Below are 10,515 nucleotides of genomic sequence, written 5' to 3' on the forward strand. Positions count from 1 at the left end.
AATTAAAAGCCGTTTTTATTAATATATATATATATATACTTAAAAGAGCCGTTCTTTAGTAGCTGCCTTGGGGTTTTGAGACCCTTAATTTCGGCCCTGACGTGGACCTGGTCTTTAGGGCACGCACGCGGTGGAACCAATCGAATCGAAACGACGGGGTTTTCCGGCGAAAAACGCCCCCCCCACACGGTGTAACACCTAGGGCGATCGCGACTTCGGACCGGGACGCAAACGATGTGCTCTACGCGGATGAAATATCACGTTGACGAATCAATATGACGTACGCGGTCGGCGTTCAAAGGGATTGTACGACGACCGTCGGTGGACGAGTATATTCGACGGCCGTCCCGGGACAAATGCAACCGGTGGGGGTGGAATGGGGGAAAAAAGAAAACCGTCCCGAGCGTTGCACCGAATTCGTTCGGTTCTCGGCCACACGTTACGACAAAACCAACCCCACACGTGCTGTATGTTTACGCACGACCTTTCGTGTCCATACCTCGAATGGTGTTCGTCTTTAAATCCGATTTTTGTTTTTTTCTCGTCAAATGTTCGGACGTCTTACGATCCTTCCCGGAAATCGAATAACTTTTCTGTCCACACGTCGTTTCACCTTTTCTGTCTATTCGTTGGCTTGTTTGTTCGTTTTCAAACCTTACGAACGCTAAAATAACACGCTTTATCCCAACAGCGATTTTCTTTTGTTCCCTTTATCGTATTCTGTCCTTTGTTGTTGTTATAAAAACGGAATAAAACAGTACGTGGATGGATTAGGGATACTGAATTAAGAAAAAATACAGTCGAGAATCGAGAAGAATGTAAGGAGGTGTCGGTGGCGGCAAAAACTCTTGAAGAGTTGTGATGTCGAAGAGAGAGAGAGAGAGAGAGAGAGAGAGTGATTATTATTATAACTATTATTTAGTGTTATCTAATACTATAATGTATTATAATTGATCGTAAAAAATGCTTTCTTGTGTGAGAAGAGATGATGATAAAACGTTTGGAACATTAACGGACGATTTAAATGGTTGCAAATGATTATTTCTTGAATTATAAATAATAAATTATTACGACTGGAGATTTATAGCAATAAAATGGGTGACCTTTGCTTCAATTATTTGACCCAACCACATATCTTGATCATAAAATTACAGTTACCATTTTTTGATTCGTAGTATTCTTATTTTAAAATGTTATTAATTTCGTGTGTTTTGTTAAGTTAATGGAAATAGCGTTTATAATAATACCGTTGAATTTATAATCGATAGTAAAGAATAAAGCCTATTATGAAATCAATTGTGTAGGCACAAAACGTGAATTATTATTCATGTTTTGTACGCACATTTTTTGTTTTTAATTATCAATATTTTTCGAAAATAATCATTTATTTCTTTCTGTATTAATACAAAATATTCACAATGATATTTTTTTATTGGTTTTCCGTATTTCTGTAATCAAAATTTCGGGAAGTAAATCTGTTCTCACAATCTGTGCAGCATTGATTAGTACTGAAATCGGACATAAATGGCATACTGTAAAGAGTAACGTTCTACGTTTAATATTAAGTCGACTGCACAACACGTTATCGGCAGTTATTCCTTTGCGCACTTTCAAATTTTTTTACTTGAAAATCAATGACTCGTTTGCGTACAACGTAAAGCGTTTTTAACACGAAAACGGACGATTCGTTTGAGCAAAACAACACATAGTGTGTATATAATTTTCTTTTTTAAATTAATTATCGGTCAATAAAAACAGTGTAATGAATTATAAAAGAAAGAAAGTAAATTTATAAGAAAATACCGACAGTATATCTATCGCTTATATAAAAACTATCGGAAACCAATCCCATCAAATGTATTTAATTTATTATTATTATTTAATAATAATAATTACGGTAATACCTCATTACAACTCGATAGAATAACTTTTGGTATTCATAGCTTATGTATGTCCAGTACCAGATAATGAGTACCTACCAAATACTTTTGTGTGCAAACGAGTTTTCGTTTTTGGGGATTTTCGTCACAAGTAGCTAAAATGTATTCTTTTGTATAATCGAATCGTGTTTTTTTTTTGTGCGAACGAATTAAAAAAATGATTAGGTAGCAGCATGATACATTTATTGTGATTGAAAAAATTTGATATTTCAATAAAGTCTAAAAATTCATAATAAATGTTATGCGTTCTCGGAAGTCCTTATTTTATTAAATTACCAGTAGGAACCTATACTAGTACACATCATACGCGTTACGGTTTAATAGTATCGATGGAAATAATATTACATTATCAGTTCCGTATAATTTCGTTTTCCATTAAAATCTAAATCGTTAGTCCTACAGCGAGTTATTACACTATTTATACGCGATGTTTTATTTAGAAAAATAAAAAAATGAACTCTTACCGAATCCGATCGTACATCTCATACAGAGTGAACTGTGGTTTCATTTTTCGGTTACGTTTGAGCGATGATGAATTTCGAAATATTTATTTATTTATTTCTTGTTCGGTTTGACGTTTTCACGGTTATTGTTTTGCGCAAAGTTTGACTGTTACGAACAGTGGTGCGATTCGCGACGATGTAACATCACGCATATTAGATAGTACGTGTGTCACATCGGACATCGGAAAACGACGTCGCGCACTTCCTGGCCGCATTGAATTGATACGTATTAATTCTACGACACGTATAGAGTTCGATAAAAACCTAATGATAAGCAATCGCGTTTAATGACGATCGATCGCCGTTACTATTGGTAGTGCCGAGGACCTAGGGGCCGCAAAAACATCGTTACACGGAAGTGATTCGAACACCGAGCTCCCTGTGAAAGTGTACCCGCACAATGCGCTTTACTAGGGATTTGTTATACAACGGTATAAAAAAAAAAAATATTAATATGTATTATATAAAATAATTATTATTTAATTAATATTCCAACTTTTTATTGATACCAGATAAATCAAATATGATCAAATATGTATACGAATCGGATTAATTACAGTCTTTTTATTTAATTTAATAATGCAATTTTTTGCAATTTTCAACGATTCTGAAATTATTGCAATTATTGCAATTTTGTATACTTTGCTTAATAAAATATACAAATTATTATTTCTAAAATAATTTTAAAATAAAACTATAACTACGACGTAAATTTTCGTATTTAAATGTATTTTAGCATTTTTAAAATTACATTTATCTGAGTTATTCACAAAACTCATAAGTTTAAATAAATTAAATAATCAATTAATTAATAGTGTAAACATATTTAGTGAAATTGAAAATATTTCGATAAATATTCTCGGTCCCAATAGGAAAATAGTTGAAGATAAATTAAAATATGCGTTAGAAAAAAATGAGGGATATAAAACAACTAAAACTTACACTGAGGTTATAACAGAAAATCAAAATGTTAATTTAGATGTAACACCAATTTTTTTAAATTATTTTAAATATGTATCGATAACAAGTGTAGACGTTGTACTTTTTCATAAGGTATATAAACAAATTTTAAGTAACAGAAGATAAAATTTCCAAGAACATAAATTAAAGATTTATATAATTATAAATTTTAATTAAAAAAAATGATATATTTTGTAAATATAATATTAATACCCATAATATCATTTAAGTAAGTAATTAATGAATGTATTTGATATAATTTTACTATATGATTTTAATGTATTTTTCATTGCAATTTTAACATATTTATATTGCAATATTGATTTATTTTTAATGCAATTTTGACATCGTTTTAGTGAAATTTTAAGATATTTTTAATGCAATTATATCCGGTTTTTATTTATAATTATCAATTATTATCGTGACTTGTTTTCCCGTTGAGTGTTTACTCTAAAAACATCCATAGCTGCGTAATTTTATCCTTGTCAACTCAATCAAAGTCAAAATATCGTTATTGACATTATGATATTTTAGATATTAATTAATAAATAAATTAATCATTATTCAATTATGTCTCCGTGCTCTTGCTACTTACTACATTTTATGAATTTAATCCTACTATGAAATACGAATTGCGATTAAAATATTTTAAATTATTTATAGTCACTAGGTATACACATCATAATTGGTAGTACGATTAAATATTAAATTGGTGAATTTAGTCTGAAATAATTGTTGTATACGTGTTTTTTAAAATGTTTTCTGACATTTTAGTCATTTATTAAATTAATCCATTTCGAGATGATTGATATTTCATAATTAACAATGGTTTTATAACCTGTGTTAAGTTTCCGATACATTTTCCCTGATAAATTTACAATACTAGTATAATATCGGCATAATGCGGTATTATACGATAAAAAATAATACCGGATTTTTAAAACTCTACTCGTTTACAGTACGTGCACAAAAGGGCCGGGAGTTTTTTTGTTTACCGATCGAATCACGGCGGTGTGGACATAAACTTTGTTTATTTTTTATATTTTCGCCTTCTTTTCTCTCTATTTTTCTATACCGTTCTAATAACCCGGTTCTCGTGAGCGCGACAGACAAAAGTGCATCTCGCGCGCGACTCGAGGAGAAATTACGGCCTCGGCGCCGCGAGAAAAGTACGAGAGGGCTACGTGTCAAGCGCACTTTTAGCGTACCCGGCGCCCGCCACTTATGGGTACAGTACGCCCACGGGTTTCCGGTGACCGTCCGCAAACAGTGCACGAAGGATCGTCTCTTACACTTCTCATCCCTGAACTCTTCTATGCACATACACACACACACGCGCGCGTATTTATTATGTAATATACCGGGCACGAGCGCTCAAAGATTATTTTTTTTTTTTTACAGCCCGACCCGCAGTCGGTCTTATTATTATTATTAGTATTATTATTTAATCCGGAGCGATAAACTAGGTGCGCACCTCTCCTAGGTGTCGTAAAACGAAAAAACAACAAAAAAAAAAAAAAAAAAAAACAATAAAACCAAAACCAACGATAAAACTTCGTGTCGATAAAACGTCGATGCGTGTGTTAGTTAATCAAGTGTGTGTGTGTGTGTGTGATGAAAATGAAAAAAAAATATCACGACCTTTATTGAAACAGTTTTATGTTCTGGAGGGACCGAAAATTTTTATTACCATGTTCCCGAAACGGCCGATTGAAAAAACAATATAATAAGGGCCACTTAACATACTTTATTATACTTGTATGTTAGGATTTCTCTTATTTAACTATAAATACATTTTTTTTTTTTTAACGTCACCCCTTAAATTTGTCTTTAGGCTTAAAAAAATGTCCTTTTATTAAGATTGACCCATGCCGACTTGAATTTGAAATTTGAGTACATTGATTCATTTGTAATTTAATGATGTATTTCATATTTTTTTGTAAATCTTATTTAAATATAGGAAAATTGAAATTTGTTGTATAAACTAAGTATAATTTTTTATAAATTATGTTCTTACATTATTCTTCTTATAATTGACTAGATACATTCATTTTGATACATGAAAGTAAGTATTATTTTCTTAAAAAAAAATAAACAAATACAAGTTACATAAAAATCAATGGGGCGTATTAGATTTTGTTAAGCTGCGATACCACCGCATCAAATACAGGACGTTTAAATGGTGCATGTGTTTTATTGGAATAAAAATTTAAAAAATATTTACTTACTTATCACGTCGCCACCACATACATGAAATATTTTTACGTGGCCTTTTTGAAACTATACTTCCTTTGTAATCTTTACTCCTGATTTTTCCAACTGTTCAAAAAGTTTTGAATCAATTGGAATAAAAATAATATTACAAATGCAATTTTAGGTATAGACGATCAAAGTGTTGCCCTACGTTAGAAGATGCACGAAGTTATGCCGTTCAATTTTGTCGAGATATTTTACAAAATAAAAGTTACAGAATGGCTTTAATGAATTAGGTACTTGACCGAGATATAATTTTTTTTGAATGACAATTTGGACAATAAATTGAAATTACATCCTCCTGGAGTAATCAGCTTTTTTTTGGCGATACATTATTCAAACGAAATCAAAATATTAATGATACAGTCACTTAACAATGATGGAGATGTACAACCGATGTTTTGCGTTTTGTTGTTTTATTTCAAGATTTTAGCGAAATTTGGTCAGGTATATAACATATATGTCAGCTATAAAGTTCTTAATAGAAAATAATTTAATTTTTGAATTTTTTTTTTTTTTTTTCAAACATTAGCCTCCTTTATATATAAGAAGAGTATAGAATTTTTTTCTGGATTTTATATTAATACAAAATTTTTAAGGATAATCTACGAGTATGTGTAATACCCAAATTAATTATTTACCCCAAATAGAAACCATACGCTCGCTAAATAATACAGTGGAAAGAGTCATTAAACTTATGGAAGATTTTCATGGAAATTTAACCAATATGAGGTTTGAGTTGATCCAAAATAACAGAAAAATTTACCCTGATTATAAAAAGGTTAAATGGAAAATCCAATTTTAATGAATGTATTTTAATGTATAATGACATTTCGAGAAAATAATATTTTCATAGATCAATTTAATATATCTTGTAAATTATATTAAATAAAAAGTAGGTTACAACATAATTCATAAAGCATTTTATTTTATTTTTTTAAACAAGATATTTAAAAAATTTAAATTTTCGCATTTGTAAATGAGATGTACATAAGAATGTAAAATCATTAAATTACGAATGAATTATTTTACTAGAATTTCAAATTCAATTCGACACGGGTTAACCTTAATAGATCGACTTGAAACTTTCTGTAGTTTATTTTATTTATACATATACACAAACTCAGGAAATGAGAATGGAGAAATATGGATATTGATAAATAAGAGGGACACGGTACTGTATATGTATACTATATAAATTTGGTTTCAAAGTTCCGACCTCGGGTTGATATTATAATTTATTTTCCGACGTGAATTAAAATTCGCTTCCATCGCGTAAATGAAAAATATAGACCCGGTAAAATACATAAATTGAATTTGAATGTTATCGACACTGATGCAGTAGGGACTTTGAGACGTAAAATAATTACGTGCAATTTTAAAATAGAAAATAAATGTGATATTAAGTATTTTTCATATTACACTAGAACTAGCGATTCCGATTTCCTTCTTAAATAAAAATTGTTTTATCTGACAACGATAATTTGTTGACCGAAAATTATAAATAATGAGACATTTTAAGGCGGCGAAAAAATATTAAAATATTAACCGTGGTATTGAACGAATAATTTTAGGCAATCGTTAAAAGATTATCCTGATTTCACGAGGAAATGACCGGCGAAATATTATTCCTGCGATCGTAGTATAATATTAATATGTCTCTTATTGAATTTGAGTGAACTTCGAGATATTTTTATTTCGTAACACTACAGAGTCATAAAAAAAAAAAAAAACTATTGAAACAAGTATTCAAGTAAATACTCAAATACTTTTGAAAAAAAAAATGAATTGTATAAAACAACTTAAGTGCTATAAATGTAAATGCATACTTGAAAAAAGGTAAAAACAAACATAACGGTTAACATAATAATAATTGTACAACATAATATTATTTTATTTTTATAATTATAAATTATATATTACACATATATTTTCGACGATAATATAAACGAAATTACCATCGGCTAAAGCATAACGTTATTGTAATGCGATGTATTACAGTCGTTGGACAGTAAAACTTACGTGTTGATAAACATTACGTATAACATAATTATAACAAGTGTACGTAGTACGTTGTTTACACCTATAACTAAGTATGTAAGTATATAATAAGCTAAAATTTAAGATTTTAATTTAACTTTTCGTAAAATACGATGATCATGAACGAGAGGGAGAGAAAAGGGAGTATTCAAATACTTATACTCAAACCGTTTTATTCAAATACTTTATAACAACCAGGTCGACGTGATTTTTTCTTAAACCATTCTAGAAACATTTAGCTACCCTTCTCGGCTCGTGCACGGTATTATAACGTGACGCACGAGCGAAAAAAATAACATTAGACATGCTCACCAAGGACGGACGTATTCTGCCGCTCCAACTTCGCCTCTGCTACGGTGTGGACTTTTCGCTCGCCGTCCCTTCGCCACCATGGAACGTGTGGCCATGTTTGTCCGATGTTGAGTGCGGGTTCGTCGCGCGGGTCTCGGGCTTTTATAACGAGTGCGCTGCGACCCGCGAACTTCTCTGCCGCGTCGTAGACCACCTCGCACACCCTCGACCGCCGCACCCTGCGCCGCTGGTTCTCCGGAGGCAGGCGGATTCTGCGCGCGCGTCCGTGTTTCTATGACGACAACCGTCGGCTAAATACTAAATGAGCTAACGGTGTATAATTGAATCGCACCCTTCCACTACCCTCTGTCGTCGTAGACCCTCGTTCACCTCGCCACCACTTCCTCCCGTTCCGCCCACCGACTCACGTGCCCGTCTCATATGTGCATACGAGTGTACTTTCGTTTCCCCGTACACGCGCGCCCCGTCAAAATCTCTTTCGCTGTCGTTCCGTCACTCCACCGGTGCTCCGCGTCCTTTTCGTCCTGCTCTCGCGTGCCTCCCCCCCATCACCCCGCCGGCCATCGTTTTCGTACCATCGTCGCGTATTTTTCGTCCTGCCTTTCAAACCCGCCGCGTTCGCCGCACGAGGACTTCCCTGTCCACCGACGCGTATCGTCATCGACGTCGCGTTTTCACCCCCGTTTACCCAAACCATCTTTTCGAATAATAACGATAATGTATTATTATTATACATTTTTCCCCGTACGTGCATCCGCAAACGCGCGTGTGTATTAGTTAAGGTTCTTCTGCCGTCGCTGACGAATAAGGAATGTTTCGGGTTGGCGAAACGACGACCACGTAGAAACGAACGACGCGTGTTACGTCGTTTTTTACGATGGCGGTCATCGCTAGTGCCGCGTTAAGCTATGTAACCACCCCGGGGCAAATTAAAATATGCCACCCTTAAGAAAATTACAATTAAAAATAAAAAATTATACATATGTAATAGAAATAATATGTATTATAGTTAAACAGTTACATAAGAAAAATTATAATTATATATTTTTTATTTTACGTTAGTCCTCAAAAAATTGCCCCCTCCCCTTGCCCACCGTTAAACGCGTCTCTGGTAACCACGGTCGGTGATCTCCAACCGGCGTGGCTGTGGAAATAATACGTTGTCGTTAACAGCCATAAACGTGGATGAGATTCGAGGTAAGTATCCGGAATGAGTGTTGCGAAAGAAAACGGTCGTTTTAAAATTACCGAGATATCCGCAAACGATTTAGTCCGATATCCGTTTTGTCATGATCGTCGCGTGCGTTCCGGTTTGAAGTACTGGCGGGAGGAAAAAAAAAGCGAAACTACATTTTTTAATGAGTATCACTCGAATGAAATAAACGCCTCCAGTACCATTCGTACACTTTATTTGTCGTGCTCTTCTCGAGCAAAATTATTATAGACGGGCAATAATTTTATTCCAACAGCTTATCGATTTAATTTTCGGTTATAGATATTTTTTACACTCTCCGATTTCAGGAACAATTCGCCTCAAAATAAGTGTTTACGCACTTTCACTCCAACAGTAATCGTCGTTCGGTAAGTAGTTTGGCGTTCATTGCGAAGCATAAAATGTCTTTGGTTGACAATAATTATTATCAAACCGTTTATAACTAGTTTTTGTTTCCTTTCGTTTTGTTTTTTTCGCTGCCCGTTGATATCATAATTGTTTTATGTTCGAGTCGTTCGGGTTGTTCACAGTTACGCAGCGATCCTTTAATATTCACCGCGCGTTCGCTCATTGTCGAAAACATATTTCGACTTCTTGATGCGGCTTATCGTCGCACTGTTGACCGTTTTGTCAACGCATCACTCGGTTCTACAGCTTAGCGGCCGATAAACTCATTGGCTGGGCTGGGCTCGGGATTAATTGTTAACGGTCAGGGGAGAGTGACGGGATGAGTGTAATCGCTCGTGTACGTCTACTCGCATCGCACCACCGGAGATTATCGGATACGACGAACGACGCGCGAGAAACAAAAGATCACAAATCCGACGGACGTGATCGTTGTTTAAACGTTGTCGCGACCGAACCTGCGCATTGCGTTCCAGGGACGGGCAATTGGCATGCTTATTTTTTTTTCTAGTGCATGCTACGTTTTCAAATCACTTCGTAAGGTTTCGATGTTTAGTGTTATTCATTTTATCACGTTGATCGTAAGACGTAAATATTATATTTTTCACTAACATTGAGAACTCCAGCTAAATCATTAAACGACCGAGTAGAATTATATATCTGTATCGGTAGGTAACATAGCTATAGGTGTTGGACACTTATTCGGTGCAGTCGTAAGGTTAAATCGTTCAAAGTAAATTATTTCAATGATGTTTCTTCATTTCTATTACTATGATCCTCCAGATTTTAAAGTTCTACGAATTGGCCCTATTGTTACTTTGAGTTGCCCGTCCCTGATGTACACCGGGATCGTCACCTAACACTGACGGGACGAATGGATCTAAACGGA

At 34.0% G+C, this 10,515-nt stretch overlaps 1 long non-coding RNA gene across 1 annotated transcript in view; it reads right to left on the reverse strand.

The window, feature by feature from the left end:
* The window catches only part of LOC112685022, a 46,860-nt gene extending 38,756 nt beyond the window's left edge, over nucleotides 1-8,104 (reverse strand). Inside the window, exon 1 of the long non-coding RNA XR_003148748.1 lies at nucleotides 8,009-8,104. This is a non-coding gene — a long non-coding RNA (uncharacterized LOC112685022). The remainder of the gene's footprint in view (nucleotides 1-8,008) is intronic.
* Between the last annotated feature and the right edge of the window lie 2,411 nt (nucleotides 8,105-10,515).

This window comes from Sipha flava, unplaced genomic scaffold (genome assembly GCF_003268045.1).
Source record: "Sipha flava isolate LNK unplaced genomic scaffold, YSA_version1 262_pilon_pilon, whole genome shotgun sequence".
Lineage (NCBI taxonomy): Eukaryota > Metazoa > Arthropoda > Insecta > Hemiptera > Aphididae > Sipha > Sipha flava.